General features: G+C 36.2%; 1 long non-coding RNA gene across 2 annotated transcripts in view; it reads right to left on the bottom strand.

Annotated features, from left to right (window-relative positions):
* Positions 1-26,820, bottom strand: part of LOC118891796 — a 142,683-nt gene that overhangs the window by 19,861 nt on the left and 96,002 nt on the right. The window contains exons 4-5 of one of the 2 annotated variants that reach the window (XR_005019172.1): positions 14,191-14,280; positions 7,719-7,782 (exon numbers count right to left, since the gene is read on the bottom strand). This is a non-coding gene — a long non-coding RNA (uncharacterized LOC118891796). Of the gene's footprint in view, positions 1-7,718; positions 7,783-14,190; positions 14,281-26,820 lie in introns of those variants that run through there. The other variant, XR_005019171.1, reaches the window with a different exon arrangement.

Consider the following 26,820-nt stretch of genomic DNA (forward strand, 5'->3'; position numbering starts at 1 on the left):
CATTAGGTCCCATTTGTTTATTTTTGTTTTCATTTCCATTACTCTAAGAGGTGGGTCAAAAAAGACCTTGCTGTGATTTATGTCAAAGAGTGTTCTGCATATGTTTTCCTCTAAGACATTTATAGTGTCCGGTCTTACATTTAGGTCTTTAATCCATTTGGAGTTTATTTCTGTGTATGGTGTTAGGGAATGTTCTAATTTCATTCGTTTACATGTAGCTGTCCAGTTTTCCCAGCACCACTTATTGAAGAGACTGTCTTTTCTCCATTGTATATCCTCGCCTCCTTTGTCATAGATTGGTTGACCATGGGTGCATGGGTTTATCTCTGGGCTATCTAACTTCTTCCACTGATCTATATTTCTGTTTTTTTGCCAGTATCATATTGTCTTGATTACAGTAGCTTCTTAGTATAGTCTGAAGTTGGGAAGTCTGATTCCTCCAGCTCCACTTTTTTCCCTCAAGATTGCTTTGGCTATTCGGGGCCTTTTGTGTCTCCATACAAATTTTAAGAATTTTTCTTCTAGTTCTATAAAAAATGCCATTGGTAATTTGATAGGGATTGCACTGAATCTGTAGATTGCTTTGGGTAGTATAGTGATTTTCACAGTATTGATTCTTCCAATCCAAGAACATGGTATATCTCTCCATAAATCTGTGTCATCTTTGATTTCTTTCATCAGTGTCTTACGGTTTTCTGAGTACAGGTCTTTGACCTCCTGAGGTAGGTTTATTCCTAGGTACTTTATTCTTTTTGTTGCAATGGTGAATGGGATTGTTTCCTTAATTCCTTTCTGATCTTTCGCTGTTAGTGTATAGGAATTCAAGAGATTTCTGTGCATTAATTTTGTATCCTGCAACTTTACCAAATTCGTTGATTAGCTATAGTAGTTTTCTGGTGGCATCTTTAGGATTCTCTATGTATAGTATCATGTCATCTGCAAACAGTGACAGTTTTACTTCTTCTTTTCCAATTTGGATTCCTTTTATTTCTTTTTCTTCTCTGATTGCCGTGGCTAGGACTTCCAAAACTATGTTGAATAATAGTGGCGAGAGTGGACATTCTTGTCTTGTTCCTGATCTTAGAGGAAATGCTTTCAGTTTTTCACCATTGAGAATGGTGTTTGCTGCGGGTTTGTCGTATATGGCCCTTATTATGTTGAGGTAGGTTCCCTGTATGCCCACTTTCTGGAGACCTTTTATCATAAATGGGTGTTGAATTTTGTGAAAAGCTTTCTCTGCATCTGCTGAGATGATCATATGGTTTTTATTCTTCAACTTGTTAATATGGTGTATCACACTGATTGATTTGTGTATACTGAAGAATCCTTGCATCCCTGGAATAAATCCCACTTTATCATGATGTATGATTCTTTTAATGTGTTGCTGGATCCTGTTTGTTAGTATTTTGTTGAGGATTTTTGCATCTATATTCATCAGTGATATTGGTCTGTAGATTTCATTTTTGGTGGTACCTTTGTCTGGTTTTGGTATCAGGGTGATGGTGGCCCCATAGAATGAGTTTGGGAGTGTACTTCCTCCGCAGTTTTTTGAAAGAGTTTGAGAAGGATGGGTGTTAGCTCTTCTCTAAATATTTGATAGAATTCACCTGTGAAGCCATCTGGTCCTGGACTTTCGTTTGTTGGAAGATTTTTAATCACAGTTTCAATATCGTTACTTGTGATTGGTCTGTTCGTATTTTCTATTTCTTCCTGGTTCAGTCTTGGAAGGTTATACCTTTCTAAGAATTTGTCCATTTCTTCCAGGGTGTCCATTTTACTGGCACAGAGTTGCTTGTAGTAGTCTCTTAGGATGCTTTGTATTTCTGCATTGTCCATTGTAACTTCTCCTTTTTCGTTTCTGATTTTATTGATTTGAGTCCTCTCTCTCTTTTTCTTGATGAGTCTCGCTAGGTTTATCAATTTTGTTTATCTTCTCAAAGAACCAGCTTTTAGTTTTATTGATCTTTGCTATTGTTTTCTTTGTTTCTATTTCATATGTTTCTGTTCTGATCTTTATGATTTCTTTCCTTCTACTAACTTTGGGTTTTGGTTGTTCTTCTTTCTCTAGTTCCTTTAGGTGTAAGGTTAGATTGTTTGAGATTTTTCTTGTTTCTTGAGGTAGTATTGTATTGCTATAAACTTCTCTCTTTGAACTGCTTTAGCTGCATCCCATACGTTTTGGATCATCATGTTTTCATTGTCATTTGTCTCTCGGTATTTTTTATTTCCTCTTTGATTTCTTCAGTGATCGCTTGGTTATTTAGTAACATATTGTTTAGCCTCCATGTGTTTGTGTTTTTTACGTTTTTTTTTCCCTGTAATTCATTTCTAATCTCATAGTGTTGTGGTTGGAAAAGATGTTTGATATGATTTCAATTTTCTTACATTTACTGTGGCTTGATTTGTGACCCAAGATGTGATCTATCCTGGAGAATGTTCTGTGTGTACTTGAGAAGAAAGTGTAATCTGCTGTTTTCAGATGGAATGTCCTATTAATATCAATTAAATCTATCTGGTCTGTTGTGTCATTTAAAGCTTCTGTTTCCTTATTTTCTGTCTGGATGATGTGTCCATTGCTGTAAGTGAGGTGTTAAAGTCCCCCACTATTATTGTGTTACTGTCGATTTCCTCTTTTATAGCTCTTAGCGTTTGCCTTATGTATTCAGGTGCTCCTATGTTGGGTGCATATATAATTGTTACATCTTCTTCTCGGATTGATCCCTTGATCATTATGTAGTGTCCTTCCTTGTCTCTTGTAACATTCTTCAAAGTCTATTTTATCTGATATGAGTATTGCTACTCCAGCTTCCTTTTGATTTCCATTTGCATGGAATACCTTTTTCCACCCCCTCACTTTCACTCTGTATGTGTCCCTAGGTCTGAAGTGGGTCTCTTGTAGATAACATATATATGGGTCTTGTTTTTGTATCCATTCAGCCAGTCTGCATCTTTTGGTTGGAGCATTTAATCCATTCACACTTAAGGTAATTATTGATATGTATGTTCCTATTACCATTTTCTGAATTGTTTTGGGTTTGTTTTTGTAGGTCCTTTTCTTCTCTTGTGTTTTCTACTTAGAGAAGTTCCTTTAGCATTTGTTGTAGAGCTGGTTTGGTGGTGCTGAATTCTCTTAGCTTTTGCTTTTGTCTGTAAAGCTTTTGATTTCTCCATCAAGTCTGAATGAGAGCCTTGGTGCATAGAGTATTCTTGGTTGTAGCGTCTTCCCTTTCATCACTTTAAATATATCATGACACTCCCTTCTGGCTTGCAGAGTTTCTGCTGAGAAATCAGCTGTTAACCTTACGGGAGTTCCCTTGTACGTTATTTGTTGTTTTTCCCTTGTTGCTTTTAATAAATTTTCTTTGTCTTTAATTTTTGTCAGTTTGATTACTGTGTGTCTTGGCATGTTTCTCCTTGGGTTTATCCTGCCTGGGACTCTCTGCACATCCTGGACTTGGGTGGCTATTTCCTTTCCTATGTTAGGGAAGTTTTCAACTATAATCTCCTCAAATATTTTCTTGGGTCCTTTCTCTCTCTCTCTTCTCCTCTGGGACCCCTATAATGCAAATGTTGGGGTGTTTAATGTTGTCCCAGACGTCTCTTAGGCTGTCTTGATTTCTTTTCATTCTTTTTTCTTTATTCTGTTCTACAGCAATGATTTCCACCATTCTGTCTTCCAGGTCACTTATCCATTCTTCTGCCTGAGTTATTCTGCTATTGATTCCTTCTAGTGTATTTTTCATTTCAGTTATTGTATTGTTCATCTGTGTTTGTTTGTTCTTTAATTCTTCTAGGTGTTTGTTCTTTAATTCTTCTAGGTCTTTGTTAAACATTTCTTGCATCTTCTTGATTTTCCTCCATTCTTTTTCCCAGGTCCTGGATCATCTTCACTATCATTATTCTGAATTCTTTTTCTGGAAGTTTGCCTAGCTCCACTTCATTTAATTGTTTTTCTGGGTTTTATCTTGTTCCTTCATCTGGTACATAGCCCTCTGCCTTTTCGTTTTGTCTATCTTTCTGTGAATGTGGTTTTCGTTCCACAGGCTGCAGGATTGTAGTTCTTGCTTCTGCTGTCTGCCCTCTCGTGGATGAGGCTATCTAAGAGACTTGTGCAAGCTTCCTGATGGGAGGGACTGGTGGTGGGTAGAGCCAGGTGTTGCTCTGGTGGGCAGAGCTCAGTAAAACTTTAATCTGCTTGTCTGCTGATGGGTGGAGCTGAGTTCCCTCCCTGTTGGTTGTCTGGCCTGAAGCAACACAGCACTGGAGGCTACAGGCTCTTTGGTGGGGCTAATGGCAGACTCTGGGAGGGCTCACGCCAAAGAGTACTTCCCAGAACTTCTGCTGCCAGTGTCCTTGTCCCCACAGTGAGCCACAGCTACCCCCCACCTCTGCAGGAGGCCCTCCAACACTGGCAGGTAGGTCTGATTCAGTCTCCTATGTGGTCACTGCTCCTTCCCCTGGGACCTGATGTACACACTACTTTGTGTGTGCCCTCCAAGGGTGGAGTCTTTGTTTCCCCCAGTCCTGTTGAAGTCCTGCAATCAAATCCCGCTAGTCTTCAAAGTCTGATTCTCTGGGAATTCCTCCTCCCATTGTCAGACCCCCAGGTTGGGAAGCCTGACATGGGGCTCAGAACCTTCACTCCAGTGGGTGGACTTCTGTGACATAACTGTTCTCCAGTTTGTGAGTCACCCACCCAGCGGTTATGGGATTTTATTTTTTGTGATTGCGCCCCTCCTACCATCTCCTTGCGGCTTCTCCTTTGTCTTTGGATGTGTGGTATCTTTTTTGGTGAGTTCCAGTGTCTTCCTGTCGATGACTGTTCAGCAGTTAGTTGTGATTCCTGTGTTCTCGCAACAGGGAGCGAGAGCACATCCTTCTACTCTGCCATCTTGAACCAATCTGTCTTCCCTGTGTCCAATTTAAAAAAAAGAAAGAAAGAAAGAAAAGAAAAAGATTTCCCTTGGTGGCTTTGGTCTAGGAGTGGATGGTGTATTATGTCCATTAAATAGGAAGCCAAGGATTACATGAACAAATAATATCACAGCTCTGTGGAATGACTGATGGTCTTTGCAAAGGCCTACACTGGTTTCATCTTCCTTGAGATTTTATCACTGATTTGGTCTTAGTCATGTGAAGTCACTAAGGCCAGCAGAGGTAACAAGTGCTTGATATATGATACTTAAGCCACTTTTGCCAGACTGCATTTATTTTAAGCTACACTCATACTTGGTACTCTTATATGTATACATTCTTGGGCTTTACTTTTTTTCTTGTTTCCATTGAGATATGACAATTATAGTAACACTACCCCCTAAAGCTCTACAAAAATAACATATATCTGCTTCTGTGCAAGGGATGCCTTTTCATTAAATAAATGTGTAGAGCAAGCACTTTAATATAAGGACTTACCCTTTGTTCATTGCCTTATTTGCACAGTTTACAACATATCCCTTACCTTTTAGCATATATTATCCATTTCAATTCAATCCATTCTTTACAATCTGCAGCAAGCCACAGAAGTTCTCTTTTAGTTGAAAGGAAATTTCAAGGGAGAAGGGGTGTGGAAAAACACACTTAATTTATCCTATTGAAAAGGGACCATTCTAGATGATGTCTGAGCACTTCTGCATTTTCTTACACACTGCAAATCAGCTCAGATATCTTAATCAGGGGCTAGAAACATATCCTTATCAGTAACATATTCATGAAAGATGGTATGTGTATGAGCTGCAAAATGTTTGGCAGAGACCCAGGAATAAAAAAGAAAGAAAGAATATGTAAAGAGTTGATGGAATAGCTTTGTGTTTCAACCCTATTCATTTGGGGAATTTTCTATCATCTCTGTTTGTTCTGTATGGAAGAATAATAGACCAACCAACAAAATGTCAGATTTCTATTACTTGATTTCACCTATATTTAGATATACTTACTGTACAGTAATCCAGGATAGAAGCATATCTATACACAGTTGTGTATATAAGAACATACATACATTCTCATGTCTCTTTCTAAATTTTCCTATTCATGATACTATCTTATACAAAGCTTATAGCTTTTCTGTTTTGACCAGCTAAGGCACTGTCTAAATAGTATTTCACAAAATCAAGAGTAGTTCCTGACAATTAATTTCTGCAGTCAATGGTCTACTCAAACTGGGCAACTCCCCTTGGAACTTAGAAGCCACAACAGCAGACTGTGTGCATGAAAGAGCAAGACAATTCATTAGCCGATTCTGCAGCAACTCAAAGTGGCGGGGGGATGTCAGCCCCTGTTCTGGTGCTTCAATACTAATGAGAGTCATTGCATATTCATAACCTCAAATACAGTCAGCTTCTTGTAAAAACTTTTGTCACCCAGGCTTCATGGCAAGAGCAAAGCACTGCACAAGTCGTGTCGTGGCACTTCCGCCAAGTGAGTGCAAGAACAAGACTGACTGTTTGCAACGCAGCCTGATGCGGAACTAAAAGATGCTGCCCCAAGGGTCCTAAAACTCTGCTTAGTTTGACTGCAAAGCCCTACATTATCAAAGAAACAAAAAGGAGGCAGTGGTGGTGGATGCGTTTGTCTATATATACATATACCCACATATACACCATACATAAAAAATACAGAAAAGAATACTTCAAACAAGGAATCTGGCTTATTGAGTGCTCAGAGTAATTATCTGTTAGGAATGTAGCACCACTCACATCAATTCTTACCATGTTGAAAGAAGAATGGGGTGCCCCAGTAAACTTGTTGTCAAGTTGCAGAAACACCACAGCATAGCTTAATAGAAATAGATCTCTAAAACTGTTCTGAAGTTTCCTGTCATTATCAATACCAAAGCTTAGTGAACGGAACCTGTCAGCTCTGCCATATCTAGAGCTACCTGGAATCCAATTCCTCAGGCGGCTTTTTATGTTGTTGTCACTGCCTCCCTTGCTTTATCATCATCATTATTATCATTAGTTTCCAGAACTGAGCTGTTCAGTGTGCTTGCCAGGAAATCCTAAGGGCCTGGCACTACACCATTTGACCCCAAAATACCTGTCTGTTTGGGGTAGCTACCAGCATCCCCTGGAGTCAGAGAAAGGAAATGTACGTTTCAGCACCCACTTTGAAAAAGCCTTGAGCACTTTTTCACTCATAATGATGTCTTCAGTGGAAACGCCAGCACAGTTCCACATTTCTCTGACAGGCATACAGTCTATAAACTACCATAAAAATTAAATAAAACAGGACAGTGAAAGAAAAGTTTCTAAATTTGATCACACTTGAGTTGTTAAAAGTTATTTCCAGATGCATAATGTGTATACATATCTGCATAGATAAAGACAGATCAGGAATATTAGGAGGATGGTAGGGTTAGATGACGGGGTGTTGCGGGGAAAGGGACTCACCAAACGGTCTTATATCTTTAGTCACAGACACACAAGCTTCGAAAATAGAAGGATTTGTGTTTATGATTGATTGAGGTAACTGATTATCCCCAGGTATTTTAAGTGTTGAGACATTAAATTGTCAGCTCTATCAGTTTGATTGCAGTAAAACATGAAAACATTGACTTTTGTCTAGTTAGAGAAATTTATTTTTCCCAGAATGACAATCCTTTAAGTAGAAGCCAGGCAGCTTGCCAGCTTTCCATGTCATACACTGAAGTTTGCAAATGCAACCCATATTTTCAAGTGTTTTTCAAGGTTCAATGAATGGTGCATAGGTCTTTTGCAAATAGTCTTGTAATAAACAGATTCCTGCAGTACTCTTCATTCTTTAAACCCGAGAAAAGTATTTACTCATCTAGAAGAAAAAAAAACATTGTAGCTTTGTATTCATGGAAAATATGTTACCAGCGCTCTTCAGTTATTTAAAGTATCTCTCAAAAATAATATAACCCCTCTTTGGACCACCATACTGTGAACTAGTTTGATTAATATGTTTTATAAGCCTGAAATAAATGCTCATCATAACTGCCAGTAAGCTGTCAGCTTTCAAAAGTCTTTGTTCCCAGAATGAGTAATTTGTCTGATCCTCTTTAAGAAACCATATTCCAACCTAAAAGGAAGATGTTACAATCAAGTAAATTCTACTAAAATTTGATTGCCGTTAAACAGCCTTATATTCTAGATTCTTGTGTGTACTATATGTGTCCATACTATTTTACACAATAAAAATACCACATTTTATTTGCTTTTATTGCTTGTCAGAACACCTGTGCTTTTCACTGGGCAGAACTGTAGTTTCAGTGTTTAAAACCTAGTCCATTAAAATAATCAAAAATGTCAGATGTTATATATAGTCAGTCTTTTAAATAAAATCTGTGACGGGGAAATCATTTAAATGATGATTAAAATGAAAACACCAATCAAAAGACAGATGTGGTCATTAATTCCACTGAAGCACCAACATTTCTATATTCTCCAAGCATTTATCATGATCATTAAAATACAGGATGTTCTAAAGACCAGCAAACCATTGAGTCCTCCATGTCTGAGTTCTACAGACAGCAGCAGGTAATACCTGGAGAAAAAAGGGTCCCTGAAGAGCCAAACAAAGGTACACCAACAAGAACAACTTCTTCCCAACTCCTTTAGCCAATCATCTTGTGCCCTGGAGTGCTGGATTTGGTTGCCCTTAACATAACTCAGAGGGTAATAACTATTATTAAGTGGTCATTAAATGATCCATTCTCCTACTCCTTTATTCCAACTACCACTGATGCTGCATTGCACAGAACCATTGCATTGGTGGTTCTATGGCAGAACTTTACAAAGCACCCTGTTTATACACTGCCAAGAGTTACAGTTCCTTTTGTCAACATGCTTTCCTCCTCGGTTTACTTCTAGCTACTTTCATACCATGCCCATAAAGATTAAAATTACAGATAATTCTCCATTTAACATCCCTTTTTAAATTTATATTTCTCCGAAAATCTAAGAAAAAGTCATTTTTATACCAATTGTGTTTTTTTACTTCTATATCACCTTTGTCCATAAGAAGCCATTTTTCATTTTATTATTTTCCAAATTGCCAAGAAACCACAGGTTCTGTATATACAATCATTTGTATACTGTAAGCATTACTGCCCTTCTTCATTTTGATGTATGCATAATTTAACTTTTAACAAAGTTTATTTTCATTCTTTGTCTGCTCTCTATGCCATAACTACCTCTTATAATTTCAATATACTGTGGCAGTTCTAAAAACAATGTTCTTTCATGTCTTATACACTAATTTTCCCTCTTTTGTCATTTCTCATCTCACAAGGTTTTAGTATTTAGCTCACAAATTAGGTCAAAAGTAGATAACTTATTTTGTTCCCCTTTGTTGTTTTTTTTTTCCTTTAAGAAAACTAGAATTCCCTTGTAGACAAATTAAAATGATCTATCTGCTATTCACATCTTATAACAATTCCATAATTTCAGTAGTTCCAAAGTGTTTTCTAGACCTTCAAATTCTGTTCTCCTTGAAGTACTATATACCATAGAAGTTATGTTGTTAACTTTAGTAAACACAGGAAAATAATACCTGGCTCAGGTAGGGTTTCTCTCTGACGTTACAGATGCTATTTACAAGTACCTAGATGGTACTAACTCAGTACCACTGCTGAAGTGGCCACAAGTATGATACTTTTAACACTGCTCCTTTGACTGCTCTCTTATCTACCCTGAATCATTTTTTTCATCATCTGTCCTCAAATTTACAAAGTTCACTATGACCTTGTCATTTTAATGATGGCAGCCCCCCTTACCATGATTATAAACATAAACTAGAATTTCCACGCTCTGAGCCTTCCTAAGCCTCATTTCAGTTGCACATATAAATCTAAAGAAAAGCTAAATTTTATTGCAGCTACCTTAAAAATTTCTTCCTAACTACCTACAGGCAGTCACTCTTAGAATTCCTCGAACCCTTGGGCCAAATATAGACTTTGCTCTATTGCTTAAATTTTTTCCATATGCTCTTTTTTTAAGTGTCCATCAATATTTACCAACAATCTCTGCATGTTAGCAATATTTAAAAGAGCAAGTAGTCTCTTCCTAGAGGTAGTGAAATATTAGATATCTCCTTCCATATATAAAATCATTATTACATGTAAAACTTTCTGCTTTCTCTGTTTTCATAGCTGGAAGGAATGATCATTTTAAGAGCAGTGATTTTCAGATTGTATTCAGGGGTGCCTCAGAGGTTCTGTTTAGAAGAAAATAAGTGAAGGAGCAACACCAAATAGAAAGTGTTGTAGACCTAATTCATCCAGCACACCATCACTTTTTGTGTACAACTTTTTGTTTTGAAATAATTTTAAATATACAGAAAAGTTACAAGCATAGTACAAAGAACTATTTTATGTGTTTAACCCAGATTTTAACATTTTGCCACAACTGCTTTACCATTCTTTCCTACCCTTCCCCTCCTCTCTTTTCCTCCTCTTCTTTCTCTCTTTATACAGTATATCTTTTATTTTCTCAATTGTTTGAAAGTTACAAAACCTTGTTCCATTATCTCTAAATACTTCAGGGTAGATTTCCCAAGAACAAGGATATTCACCTACATTATCACAGTATGATAATCAAAATCAGGAAATTTAATATTGACACAATGCTGTTACCTAATCTATAGAATTTATTTAAATTTTGCCAATTATCTCCAAAATTCCTTCTATAGCAATTTTATTCTCTGGTCCAGATCAGCCTTTCTTTGTCTTTCACAACACTGACATTTACAAATAGTACAAACAATTTCCTTTGTAAAAATCCCTCAATTTGGGTTTGTCTAATATTTCCTCATAATTAGATTTAGGTTATATATTTTTGGCAGAAATATTATATAAATGATATTGTTCTTTTCAGTGTGTATCACATCTGGAAGCAAATACTATTGGGTTTGTCCAGTTATTGGTGATATTGACTTTGATTAATTACTTACATAGTTAAAGTAGTGTCTACCAGGTTACTCCAGTGTAAAATATCTTTTTTTTCCTTTGTAATTAAAGAATAATTCATGGAAAGATACTTTTAAGAGTCTGTAAATATCTTAGCCCTCATCCAACTTGATGATTCTTGCCTGGTGGTTAAAATGGTTGCAAAATGGTGATTTTCTAACATTATCATTCCTCCTACATTTATTAGATGGTATCCTATTCCCTTATTTATTTTTTTGTTTACTATAAGTGTGGACTCATAGATTTTTAAAAATTTAATAGATTAACATTTATTAATCTCATTATTTTGAAGCTCAAATTCTCTCAGATTTGGCCAGTGGGAGTCCCTTTGATCTGACTACTGAGGCTTTTCGACATGTCCCTATCATTTTTTGAGCTGCAACATCACTTTTATTTATTTCATATTTTGGGATTTGTTTCCAAACAATGATTTTAAAAGTTTGAAACCCATTATTCTGCTGTAACATTTTTTTCTCCAATTTTCCTTATTTCAAGTCAGGTTTGTATAAAAAGTATCTAGAATACAGAGAAGACTGAGAATAAATGATGGTAACCCTTTTGTTTCTGTGGCCACACTGGCCACCATGCTGTCCTCCAACCTGCCAGCTATGTTCCTGCATTAAAGGCGTGGCATCCCTTGTGTCCTTGGCCTGGAAACGTCCTCCCAATGCAGCTCCATAGTTGTTCCCACATCTCCTTTAAGCCATAGCTCAAACATCGCTTTCTCAGGGAGGCCTCCCCTGACCACTTTTATTATAACAGAACAATGGTTCTCAAACTTTTTAAAGCACCCTTTGAAAACCCCTTTGATGGTAACCCCTTAATTCCCAAAGCTTCATTTCAAAGCAAGATACAAAATGACAATAGGTTTAACCCATGAATGGTTAAGTCAGAAACATGATCTTAACCCTTACTGATTTATTTCACCATAGAGGGTTGACAAACTTTCTAAAGCGTTTACTGGTACACACACAGTCCTTCTGGGTCATGGAAACAAAATAGATGTTACCTTCTCTGCTGCTTCTGACTGATTCCTTATTCAATTCACTTCCTTATTACACACAGCACATCCACTTCTCTATCACTCTGCCATGAATTAGTCTAATTTTTAAAACTGTTTGTTCCTAAAGAAAAGTATCAATAAACAAGAATAATGTAGAACTACTTGTCTTTTCTCATGGAATACTCTCTAAAAGAACATCTTTTTAACTATGTAACACAACATATGCTTATCCCAAATAAGTCTTTAAAAAACAAACAAAAAACCCTCAACAAACAATCACAGATAATAATCACCATCAGAGATAGCCAAGACTTTACAAGTAATCAAGTGCTTTCACTCACATTCAGCAGAGAAATTCATTTTTCCCTGAGCATGCTGCTTCAATATACAATTCAAGGTGACTGAATTTCATAGATAGGGTTAAAGGTGTCCTTAAAATACACAGCAAGTTCCATGACTTACAGGGCTTTCCCAAAGCAAACTCAGTAAGTCATCATCAGTATGCATCATCAGTTTCTTAGAAGATCTTAAGTTTTTCAAACTACTTAACTAGTCTTTTTCTAAAACTACTAACATACTTCAGACTTTCCAAAGTATATTATTTCCAGCTCCTATACTGAGGTCATATACAGTGGCTGACTTTTCCCCTCAACATCTGTTTTTCATTAAATTACATAACAGACATCTTTTAGGTTTTCAAGATGCTTCTGTACAGCAGGATCAATATATTTGTCAACATGGTAAATAAGTAAATGTTTACAGGCCACAAAATGATGAGGTAACTCACAATATAACAGAAGAAATTCTCCCAACATGCAACTTATTTTCCAAGGGTAAGTCATGTACACTGAATTATACTTTAAAACTCCTGGCTACCTAGTCCATCTAGTGAAATCCTTGAGTGATTTACCAATGATACATCTAAAGACATAACTCACTTTCAAAGGTGCCTATTTTAGGCACTGCGAGAATTAGCTGACTGTAAGTGAAACTCATGATCTCCCCCAAAAATAAAAAATACCATATAAATTCAGTGGCCATTTGTTTTTTCATTATAATGTTAGTTACCCTGTAGTATTCAATTATCTAAGATAAAAGGCATACCATAGTATTTAGTCTTCTAACATACAAAGAAGAACCATATTCATCACATATGATGCAATATAGCTTCTTGTTCTTGAGGTCTAGACCTGAGCTGTCCAATATGGTAGCCAGTAGCTACATGTGGCTATTGAGCACTTGTAATATATCTAGTCCAAATTTAGACACACATAAGTGTAAGCTAACACATTAGATTTCAAAGTTTAGTATGAAAAAAATGTAAAATATCTCACAAATAATTTTATGTTGATTCTATTTTGAAATAATATTTTAACATATTGGATTAAATAAAATTTTATTAAATTCATCTGTTTCTTTTTACTTTGTTTAATGTGACTACTAGAAAATTTTAAATTACACAAGTGGCTCACATTTTATTTCTACTGGAGAGGACTTATTTAGACTAAAGTGGGCAAAAGTCATAATCAGAGGCCAGTTCCATAGTGTGTCATAAATATCCTGCAACCACACTACTTTCTAAGTTTTTGAGGTTATTAGCAGATCATCAAATCCCAAGGGCAACAGAAAACTAAGTCTAGGTGAACTCCGTTTGTAATGAATACAATAATAAATCTTACACGTTAATGACATCATAGTGGTTAATTAGGCAACTTGGTAACCACCTGCTGTAACTGTCTTAAAAATGACTATAAATACTACTATTTTGACATAGCTAAAGTTTATAGATTTTATTTTTCATTACCTCATTTCTATAAATACTATACTGAATATTCTTAGAAACAGTTTACTATCTACTGAATACCTTTATTTAGATATAATGGGCATTTTAGGGACCTCCCTGGTAGTCCAGTGCTTAAGAACCCACCTTCCAATGCAGGGGATGTGGCTTCGATCCCTCTTCGGGGAACTAAGATCCCACATACCGCTCGGCAACTAGGCCCACATGCCGCAACTACAGAGCCCATGCACTCTGGAGCCTGCACGCCTCAACTACTGAGCCTGCGCACTCTGGAGCCCGCGCGCCACATCGAAGAGCCCGCACACTGCAACGCAAGATCCCGCGTGCCGCAACTAAGACCCAATGCAGCCATAGATAAGATACGTAGGTAGGTAGGTAGGTAGGTAGATAGATAGATAGATAGACAGACAGATAGAATGGGCATTTTAAATTCATTATGTAAAAACTGGAATCATTACCTACCTTGCTGTTAGGAGTCAATTCTCCACGGTATTTCTGTGTGTCTCAGACTAGAAATGGTGTATCCCTCCAGGTTACAGGTCATATTGTTCCCTGACAAGGATAATAAAGATAGTGTCATCCTCTGAGGCAAAGGTTGGGCAGGTTTGCTAGCAGGCCCTTACAAGACTGGGAGGACACAGATCCACTGTGTGCACAGCATCTACCTGGGCCTCATTCTGTACTACGGGACTTGGGGAACCTATATGAACATGAAGATCATGCTGCCTACTGTGTTTTGAGCAATAAACTATCTAAATCTATCTGACTGGGCTCATTGTTTCCTTATGACAGGAATCTACAGAAGTGTGGTGAGCCAGCTTAGCAGCTGACTGCTGCTTAGGAAGTGCTTAACACTTCTCCTCCTTTTATGTCCTCAGTCTTCATACAAGTACCACTATCTACTCCACTGCCCAAGTCAGAAACCTGACCATCAACCTTGACTCCTGCCCCTCATTCACTGGCCCCATCATATCCAGTCAAGTCACCATGTCCTACCATCTAAATTTCTCTCAAACCATCACTTCTCTCTTTATTTCCTCTGCCTTTACCCTAGTTCACGTCATTACCCTCTCTCACTCAGATGCCTAATTTGTGTCACTGTCTCTAGTGTTGCCCTACTTCACCCATTCTTCACGTTGCAGCTGTAATCATCATTTTTTGTCATTTCATTGCCTTCAGGATAAAGTCCAAACGTAGGATTACAAGGTATTTTAAGGTCAGAACTTATATCGAATGTTTCTTGAAATTCTATTTGTGATTATATCACGGGGCAGGGTGGGGCGGGGCGGGGATGGGGAGGAAAGAGAAAATGAGAGATTAGACCACGTCTAATATAAAAGACTGTGGAGCAAAACATAAGTTGGGTGGGGTAGACTTCAGTGGATTCATCATAGTTCCTCTCTTCCTTATTCATGAAGAGTTGAACGCAGCTGAACTCTCTGACTTCCCTCTGTTTGAAATGGTAACGAAAAAGGGGGCCAACACAGTCAAGAAGGGCATTATTATTTTATTTATTTCCAGCCACATTTATTCTGATAAAAAGAATGCTCAGGCTGTAAGCAAATATGGCCTTCCTGTTACTAGATTTAGAATAGGTGATTGGTGTCACATCTATCTTTTCTTTTTGGTTCATGGCACTCAAAAAACGGGCCTCTTTTCTTTTTAAATGACACATACTAAGCATGATACATTCAGATGTATCCTGTTGATTGGTCTTGGGAAAATTCAGATAAGCTTTTTCCTGCTTTTTGTCTGGTTTAGTTCCTCTTCTTCAGAACTTAGCTCAGATTTTCTCTCTTTCAGGAAAACTTCTCTGACTCCCAAAGTTGAGTCAGATGTCTTTCCTATGTGTTTACTCATGTTTTAGCATTTAATACACAGTATTAATCTCTGCAACTACACAGTAACCTCCTTGAAGACAGTATGTTTAACTCATTATCTGTATCCTCAAGGCTAGCATAATGCCTGGCACATAGTAGGTACCCAATAAATAACTGTTTAGTTTAAATAAACAAATAATCAGATCACACTTTTAAAAGTCAGAAAGAGAATTGTAATCTTGAAGGGAAAAATAGCAGGAGGAGAGGGATTTAGGTTGTAGAGCTTTTCTTATCTTCTAAAACATAGTCAAACACACATACAAACATACTGACATGCCATATCACTGACGTTTTCCATAATTTCAATAGCCCTCCCACACCTAGGTTTGAAGCTTCAGAGCTATTAGAAGCTTTCATGAGAAAAGAGAAAATGCATTTCTTTTCCAAAGACTTATTCATGTTAAGGCAGTCTTTAATGTAATCTATACATAAATCAAGTCTGCTTCCAGGCCAGGAGCACAAAGATGGTGAAGGTACGATGACAGTTTAACTGGACAATTACTTCATCCAACTTTTTAGGATGAAAGATCCTCACCTTTGCTTACTATCTTCTCCAAAGAGCTGAGGTATTTTTGGCCCCTGGTTTGAATTTTGAGAAGAGAAGCTTAGAATGCTGCTAAGCTTTCTTCCAAGACCTTACACAGAGCAGCCAACATAGCCCCTCAACAAGGAAAAAAAAAGAGAGACCTTTAAGCAACTGGTGCAGCACGGCAGGTTTCAAGAATGCCTATGATCTCACAGTGTGAATAGCTTAGAGAGACACTGGGGTCCTGGTAATCACTAGTTGGTTACCCTAATTTAAATTTTCAGAGTTTTCTTTGGCCAACAGCTGAACCATCAGTTATAAAATGATTTCCAGTAAGATACTGTAGCTCAGCTTTATATTTTATGACCTGGTTCTTTTAGATTATTGAAAGCAAAGTTCTTAAACTCACAGAGCATTTTCCTTCATATAAAGAATAAGTATATTATCGCATTTGGAGATAAATCTGGGTTCTAGTAATGACCCTGCAACTTGCTATATGAACTTGGAGTAATAATTTTAAAACTTCTGAGCCTCAGCTTCCTCTTTGTGGTGAGGATTAACTAAATAACAATACAATGCGCCTATAACATTACCCACTACTCTGTTGATGCACAACAAATGGTAGTCATAATTTTCATAAGATTCTTTATAACATGGGTTAGCAGGCCAAACCTGTCCATCACTGCTTCATAAATAAAGTTTTATTGGAACACAGACACAATCATTTGTTTATGTATCCTCTATGACTACTTCTGCGCTACAATGACAAAGCTGTGCAGACAGAGTAATGACAGTTACAACTGACACCATATGGCCCACAAAACCTAAAATATTTACTATCTGGCCCTTTACAGACAAACTCTGCTGACTCCTAGTCACAACAGGTTTCACTAAAACTTCTAAAATAATATTATTACCTTTTAGACCATTAATAAACCAAATAAGCTTTCCTGGCTTTAATATACTCAAAACTTTGTAATTAAGGGTAGTACATTCAGTCTCACAAAGATAATGGCTGATCTAATGGCTCTGTCTCTTCATCTATCCTCAATAGTGACTGGATGTGGCTGGAAGAAAGTCTGATAGGGATGGCTATACAAAGTAATAAGCAAAATATATAACTCTTTGTAACAACCTGATAGCTTAAGTATACCACTTGCACTTCTATATTCTAGGCTTAATGAAAAAGACAGGAAGGCAGGGTATTAGGGTTCTCCAGAAAAATAGAACATGAGAGAAACAGGAGAGAGAGAGAGATTATATATAAATAGAGTTTATATAATGAATTGTCTTGTGTGATTATGAAGGCCAAGAAGTCCCAAGACCTGCAGTTGCCAACCTAAAGACCCAGGACAGTTGATGGTGTATTTCCAGTTCAAGTCCAAAGGCCTGAGAACGAGGAGAACTGATGGTTGTAGATCTAGTCTGAGTCTGAAGGCTTGAGAACCAGGAAAGCCAATGGTGTTAAGCTCTAGTCTGAAAGCCAGCAGACTTGAGACCCAAGAAGAGCCAACTTCTCAGTTCTGGTCTAAAAAGTAAAAGACCTACTGCCAGCTCAACAGGTCCTTCTTATGCATCCTTTCTGTTCTATTCATATCTTCAATTCATTGGATGAGGCCCATCCACATTAGGGAGGGCAGTCTTCTTTACTCTAGTCTACCAATTCAAATGTTAATCGCATCCAAAAAAGCCTTCACAGACACTCCCAGAACAATGTTTGACCAAACACCTGGGTACCTCCTGGCCCAGTCAAGTTGACACATAAAATTAACCATCACTGCAGGCAGGCAGCTAAAAACCAAATATTTCTATTAGGTAGAAAATACAGGACTCTCATATACACAAGTAATATTCTGTAAGACTTTTTTATTGCTGCTGCATAAACAGATACAAAATGCAGGGTTTTAAAAACTACTTACACAAAATATCTAAGGGAGCAGTTCTACATACTAGAAAATTAGGATTCAATGTTGGAATTAGTATTTCCTGAAGCTACAAAAAACTCTCATTAGATTTGAATAGAGGCTGTTATTTACCAAAATATTCTTTTTCTTTCAACTAACATTCCAAACACTTTGTACAATTGTTACAGCCTAGATACAACAACAATGTAGATCATCTTACTCTTCTATTTTCTCCAAAAACTCAGTAAAAAAAAGTGCTTTAACCCTATAAAATACCAACATCAGACCATTCATTGACTATATTTTCCTAATATTCACCTTCTAATGTGTTTATTAAGCCTAATACTTCTTCACCTGTGAATATTTTGGAGATAATAGTAAGGTACCATGATTATAGAAACTAATCAATTATAGGCAGTTTATTGTAAATCTTACCACTTTATTAAAAAATTCTATTGTAAATCTTACTACTTTATAAAAAGCAAGAGCAAGTGTTTTTTACAGAGTTATCGATACAATATTTTCCGTTCTACTGCTTTGAAACCAACAGAGTAAACACGGGCTAAGAAATCCTATTTGCAGAGGCCTGCTGACATCACTGATTATTGTTTTGCATAAACAAGGAAATACCTATTAGAGCTGAGTGCTAAGACCAAATATCAAATAGTTGGAGTAGGAAGCACCTAATGGAAACAAGAACTTTTTAAAGACCCTTTACCTTATCTATGTCCATCACCAAAAATGAATAAAAGACAAAATATCACGTCTATATTTCTGGGAAGGTAGTGGTACAACCTGGAATTTCTGTAGATAGACTACTGGGAAGGGTTGTGAGTAGACTTCAGTAACCTTAAAAAACTTGCTTACAGCATGTCAAGATCTCTTAAGTACCTTCTAAACGCAAATGTTCATTTTATAACTCTTCTCTGGAATTTTAAATTAGGAATGGGTGACTTTTCTGAGGATCATGCACATCCTAAACTTTTTTAATGTCTGAATTTACCAAAGCCCCAAACACATTTGGTCAAAGTTCATTTTAAGCCCTTTCTCAAATTTTATACACAAGTACATTTCAAAAGCAATTTATTTCGTGTGTTTGATTCATTTACACTTTGCTCATCAAAGGTTTATTTTTTGTTAGAGTTAGTTGTTCTCTATGATTCCTAATAAGGTTTGGTTTTATAACACTTTTAAAACACTCTTGTTTTCAAGAGAGAAAGTTGCTCTAAAAACTTTTACCTCAGAATTACTAATTTGGTTTGAATAGAATCTACACTTGGCAAAATATTTCTATACTCTCAACTAACTTTTCTTTAACATTTCTCATAACTCTATAAGCCGAGACATAGCTACAGTATATAAATCATATATATCACCATCATCTAGGCAGCATTTCCAAAACTGTATCTATAGCATGTTAGTGTCTCAAGAGATGTCAAGAGGTGTTCATGGGTAGAAAGTGGTTAGGAGTGGTAGTCACGTTTAAGTGTTGGAAATCCTGAATTAAACAAAATCAAACCGGTTTCTTTACTATAACATTTCCCAGAACTTTTATGTGCATAATGAATATTCAAGAAAGAGATATAGGAAGCAACGTTTCCCAAACTTAACAATGGAACTCTTTTAACAAGCCTAATATATTGTAGGATACTTATGTTCTATAAAACAATTTGGAAAGCTGATTTGTGTGGTCTCAAACACTAAGGAAGTGATTGCATTTATGATCTCCCGCCTGTATCTGTCACTGTTAATGTGATAATCTACCAAACAGTTTCAGAAAGATAGACCAGCTATTTAAAAAATACTCCTAGATGAGGCAGAATTACTAATAATTCTGTTTTAACAAAATAGGAACAAATTGGAAATCTGAGTTTGAAACAGACTCACAGATATAGAGAACAGACTTGTGGTTGCCAAGGGGGAGGGGAGATGGGGGAGGGATGGATTGGGAGTCTGGGATTAGCAGATGAAAACTACTGGGTTGACCAAAAAGTGCCTTTGGTTTTTCAGTAAAAATAAAAGACAATTTTCATTTTCACCAAGAACTTTATTGAACAACATATTCACCCTTTTGTCCACTACCTTCTGCCATTTTTCAGGCAACTTCATAATTCCATCTTCCCAAAACTTTATCTTTTTGAGCAAAGAACTGTTCCAGGTGCTGTTTACAGTCTTCCAAGGAATTGAAATTTTCCATTAAGAGAATTTTGTAAAGACCAAAATAAATGGAAATCCGAAAGTACCATGTCTGCTGAATACAGCAGATGAATCAGAACTTCCCAGCCAAGCTGTGAAGTTTTTGCCTGGTCGTCAAAGAAACATGCAGTCTTGCATTATCCTGATGGAAGATTATGCATTTTCTGTTGACTAATTCTGGATGCTGTTTGTCAAGAGCTGCTTTCAGGTGGTCTAATTGGGAGCCGTACTTGTTGGAATTAATTGTTTGGTTTTCCAGAAGGAGCTCAATAATAGAGGACTCCCTTCCAATCCTACCACATACACAACATCACCTTCTTTGGATGAAGACTGGCCTTTGGTGTGGTTGGTGGTGGTTCATTTCACTTGCCCCACGATCTCTTCCATTCCACGTTATTGTACAGTATCCACTTTCACCGCCCCTCACAATTTGTTTCAAAAACAGAATGTTTTCATTAAGTTTAAGTAGAGAATCACATGCAGATATATGGTCAAGAAGGGTTTTTTGCTTAACTTATGTGGAACCCAAACATCAAAGCGATTAACATAACCAAGCTGGTGCAAATGATTTTCAGTGCTTGATTTGGATATTTTGAGTATGTCGGCTATCTCCCATGTGGTGTAACATTGATTGTTTTCAATTAATGTTTCAATTTGATCGCTATCAACTTCAATTGGTCTACCCAACCATGGAGCATCATCCACAGAGAAATCTCCAGCATGAAACTTTGCAAACCACTTCTGACATGTTCGATCAGTCACAACACCTTCTCCATACACCACACACATTTTGGTTGCGTTTTTACCTTTCTTGAAATAATAAAGCATAATATGCTGAAAATGTTGATTTTTTTTCTTCCATCTTCAATATTAAAATGGCTACACAAAAATTCACCAATTTTGATGTCTTTTTTTTCATGCATGCTGATATGACAGCTGTCACATATAATCTAACAAAATTGTTTTGAATGAAGTTTAAGACAACTAAGTGTTACTACAGCCACCTTACAGAAAAAAACTGAATGAACCTTTTGGCCCACCCAATATTATATACAGAATGGATAAACAACAAGGTCCTACTGTGTAGCACAGGAAACTATATTCAATATCCTGTGATAAACCATAATGGAAAAGAATATGAAAAAATGTATATATTTACATGTGTATAACTGAATCACTTTGCTGTACAGCAGAAATTAACACAACACTGTAAATCAACTATACTTCAATAAAATAATTTTATTAAAAAAGAGAGGATTTTAAAGGCAGCAAGAGAAAAACAAAGAGTCAGTTACAACAGAACTCCCATAATGCTATCAGCTGATTTCTCTGCAGACACTTTGCAGGCAAGAAGGGAGTGGCAAGATAACATTCAAAGTCCTGAAAGGGAAAAACCTGCAACCTAGGACACTCTACCCAGCAAGATTATCATTTAGAATAGAAGGAGAGATAAAGAATTTCTCAGACAAGTAAAAACTAAAAGAATACAGCAATACTAAACCTATCCTAAAAGAAATATTGAAAGGTCTTCTCTAAATAAAAAAGAAGCAAGAATCTATAGGAAAGGGAAAATCACAATAGGAAAGGTAAATATATAAAAGGATGGAAGATCACTTAAATAAGCCAGTATATAGATTAAAAAACAATCAAAAAATTCTGTGAAAGCGATTATAACTACAATGAAGAGCAAAAGGATAAACATGAAGATGTAAAATAAGGCATCAAAATTACCAAATGTGGGTGAGGGGAGTAAGAAAATGTAGACCTTTTAGAATGTGTTTGAGCTTATATCACTACCAGTCTAAAGCAAGTAGATATAGTTATGGGTTAACGTACTTGAAAACCAGGGTAACCACAAAAACCATAAAGAAAAAAAAAACTCAAACATAATACAAAGAAAACCATCAAACCACAAAAAGAAAAACAAAAAGAAGAAAGGAACAAAGAAGAATACAAAATCAAGTAGAAAATAAGGTTTAAAAGGCAATAAATACATACATAGATATCAATAATTACTTCAAATGTCAAAGCACTAAATGCTCTGATCAAAAGATACAGAGTAGCAGATTGGATAATAAAACAAGAACCTACAATATGCTGCCTACAAGAGACCCACTTTAGGGCGAAAGACATGTATAGATTGAAAGTGAGGGGATAGAAAAAGATATTTCATGCAAATGGAAATGATAAGAAAGTGGGGGTAGCAATACTCGTATCAGACAAAACAGACTTTAAAACAAAGGCTATAAAGAAAAAGGAAGACAGTATATAATGATAACAGGATCAATACAAGAAGAAGAAATCACACTCATTAACATATACACACCCAATTTAGGAGCACCTAAATACATAAAACAAAAACGAATAGACATAAAGGGAGAAATTGATGGAAATACAATAATAGTAGAGACTTTAACTCCCTACTGACATCAATGGACAGATCTTCCAGACAGAAAATCAATGAAGCAACAGAGATTCTAAGTGACACAATAGAACAATTAGTTAATTGATATTTTGAGGACATTACATCCAAAAGAAATAGAATAAACATTCTTTTCAAGAACACATGGAACATTCTCTAGGATAGAACACGTACCAGAACACAAAACAAGCCTCAACAAATTTAAGAGGATGGAAATTATTTCAAACATCTTTTCTGCCCACAATGGCATGAAACCACATGAAATCAACCACAGAAAGAGAAATGCAAAGAAAACGATTACATGGAGACTAAACAACATGCTACCAAAAATCCAATGGGTCAAGGGTGAAATCAAAGAGAAAATAAAATACCTCGAGACAAATGACAACAAAGACACAACCATACAAAATCTATGGGATGCAGCAAAAGCAGTTCTAAGAGGAAAGTTCACAGCAATAGAGACCTTCCTTAAAAAACAAGAAAAATTCCAAATAAACAACCTAACGTACCACCTAAAAGAATTAGAAAAAGAACAACAAACAAAACCAAAAGTCAGCAGAAGGAAGGAAATAATAAAGATCAGAGAGGAAATAAATAAAAGAGAGATAAAATGTACGTATATGTGTGTGTGTGTGTATAAATAAAACCAAGAGCTGGTTTTTTGAAAGGATGAAAAATATCAACAAACCTCTAGCCAAGCTCACCAAGAGGAAGAGAGAGAAGCCAAATAAGCAAAAGAAGAAATGAAAGAGGAGAAATAACAAACAGTACTGCAGAAATACAAAAAACCATAAGAAAGTACTATGAACAATTTCATGCCAAGAAATTGGACAACATAGAAGAAATGGACAAGTTTCTAGAAACAAACAGGCTGCCAAAACTGAATCAAGAAGAAACAGATAACTTGAACAGACCAATCACTAGAAGTGAAATATAATATGTAATTTTAAAAAACTCCATGCAAACAAAAGTCCAGGACCAGATGCTTCACTGGAGAATTCTATCAAACATATAAAGAAGAACGTAAACTGATACTTCTCAAACTCTTCTAAAAGATTAAAGAGGAGGGAACACTCCCAAAGTCATTCTGTCAAGCCACCATCACCCTGACACCAAAACCAGACAAAGCCACTACCAGAAAAGAACGTTAGAGGCCAATATCTTTGATGAATATAGATGCCAAAATCCTCAACAATATATTAGCAAACTAAATCCAACAACACATAAAAAGGATCATACACCATGATCAAGTTGGATTCATTCCAGAATCACAAGGATGGTTCAAAATATGCAAATCAATCAATGTGATACACCACATCAACAAAAGAAAAGACAAAAACCACATGATCATCTCAATAGATGCAGAAAAAGTATTTGATAAAAGGCAACATCCATTCATGATAAAAACTCTTGCCAAAGTGGGTATTGAGGGAACATATCCCAACATAAGAAAAGCCATTTATGACAAACTCACAGCCAACATAATGCTAAATGGTGAAAAGCTGAAAGCCTTCCTACTAAATTCTGGAACAAGACAAGGATGCCCATTCTCACCACTTCTATTCAACACAGTATTGGAAGTCCTAGCCACAGTAATCATACAAGAAAAAGAAATAAAACGTATCCAAATCAGAAGGGAAGAGGTAAAAGTGTCACTATATGCAGATGGCATAATACTCTATATAGAAAACCCTAAAGACTTCACACTAAAACTATTAGAACTGATAAATGAATTCAGCAAGGTAGCAGGATACAAGATTAACATACAGAAATAGTTTGCATTTCTTTCTTTACACTAACAATGAAATATCAGAAAGGGAAAGTAAAAAAAAAAAATCCCGCTTAAAATCATATCAAAAAAAAAAAAACCCCTAGTAATAAGCCTGACCTAGGAGGTGAAAGACGTGTACAACAGAACTATAAAACACTGATAAAGGAAAATGAAGATGATTCAAGGAAATGGAAAGATAGCCCATGCACTTGGATTGGAAGAACTAATATAGTTAAAATGGCCATACTACCCAAAGCAATCTACAGACTCAATGCGATCCTTATCAAATTACCCATGACATTTTTCACAGAATTAGAACAAACAATCCCAAAATTTATATGGAACCACAAAAGACCCAGAACTGCCAGAGCAATCCTGAGGAGAAAAACAAAGCTGGAGGCATAACCCTTAGAACTTCAAACAATGCTACAAGCTACAGTAATCAAAACAGTGTGGTATGCACCACAACTACTGAAGCCCGCGCCCTTAGAGCCCATGCTCTGCAACAAGAGTAGCCACCGCAATGAGAAGCCCATGCAACGCAACAAAGAATAGCCCCCACTCGCTGCAACTAGAGAAAGCCCACGTGCAGCAACAAAGACCAAAAACACAGCCAAAAATAAATAAAATTTTTAAAAAAAGACAAAACAGTGTGGTATTGGTGCAAAAACAGACATAAAGATCAATGGAACTGAATAGAGAGCCCAGAAATAAACCCACACACCTATGGTCAATTATCTTCAACAAATTAGGCAAGAAAATATAATGGAGAAAAGACAGTCTGTTCATTACACATGCTGGGAAAGCTGGACAGCCACATGTAAATCAATGAAGTTAGAACACTCCTTCACAGCATACACAAAAATAAACTCGAAATGGCTTAAAGACTTAAATATAAGACAGGACACCAAAAAACTCCTAGAAAAGAACATAGGCAAAACATTCTCTTTCATAAATCGTAGCAAAACATTCTTAGATCTCCCAAGGCAAAAGAAATAAAAGCAAAAATAAACAAATGGGCAGAAATTAACACAACATTATAAATCAACTATATGTCAATAAAATAAATTTTAAAAAATAAACAAACAAATGGGGCCTAATGGGGCCTAATCAGACTTATAAGCTTCTGCAAAGCAAAGGAAACCATAAGCCAAACGAAAAGAACCTACAGAATGGGAGAAAATATTTGCAAACAATGCAACTGACAAGGGCTTAATTTCCAAAATATACAAACAGCTCACAAAACTCAATAAAAAAAAAAAAATCTGATTATAAAAGGAGCAGAAGACCTGAATAGACATATCTGCAAAGAAGACATACAGATGGCCAACAGGCACATGAAAAGATGCTCAACATCACTAATCATCAGAGAAATGAAAATCAAAACCACAATGCGATATTACCTCACATCAGTCAGAATGGCTATCATCAAAAAGACCACAAATAATAAATGTTGGTGAGGATGTGGAGAAAAGGGAACCTTTGTATGCTACTGGTGAATGTAAATTGGTACAGTCACTGTGGGAAAGGTTCAGTAAGGAGGTGCCTCAAAAAACTAAAAATAGAACTAACATATGATCCAGCAATTCCACTCCTGGGTATATATCCAATGAAAACAAAAACACTCATTTGAAAAGATACCTGCACCCCAATGTTCATAGCAGCATTATTTACAATAGTCAAGATATGGAAGCAACCTAAGTCTCCACTGACAGATGAATGGATAAAGAAGATGTGGTATATAATACAATGGAATACTAATCATGTAAAGAATGAAATTTTGCCATTTGCAACAACACGGATGGACTTGGAATGTATTATGCTTAGTGAAATAAGTCAGAGAAAGACAAAAACTGTATATCACTTATAAATGAAATCTAAAAACAGTAAAACAAACAACTGAATATAACAAAAAAGAAACAGGCTCATGATATAGAGAACAAACTAGTGGTTACCAGAGGGAGAGGAAAGTGGGGAAGGACAAGATACAGATAGGGAATTAAGAGATACAAACTACTATGTATAAAATAAATAAGCTACAATGATATATTTGTACAGTACAGGGAATATAGCCAATATTTTATAATAACTATAAATGGAGTATAACCTTTAAAAATTGTGAATCTCTATGTTGCACACCTGAAACTTATATAGTAGGTACAGCAACTATAACTCAATTTAAAAAAAGCACAATAAGACATGACTAGATACAATCTACCCACTGGAGTGACTAAATTAAAACATTAATAACACCAATGATAACAGGGCTGTGGAGCAACTGAACTTTCATACATGTAAAATGTAAAATGATACAATCACTTTGGAAAACAGTCTGAATTATACATTTAAAATGGGTAAACTTTATCTTGTGGAATTTATACCTCAATAAAGCT

The sequence above is a fragment of the Balaenoptera musculus genome, chromosome 3 (assembly GCF_009873245.2).
Source record: "Balaenoptera musculus isolate JJ_BM4_2016_0621 chromosome 3, mBalMus1.pri.v3, whole genome shotgun sequence".
Lineage (NCBI taxonomy): Eukaryota > Metazoa > Chordata > Mammalia > Artiodactyla > Balaenopteridae > Balaenoptera > Balaenoptera musculus.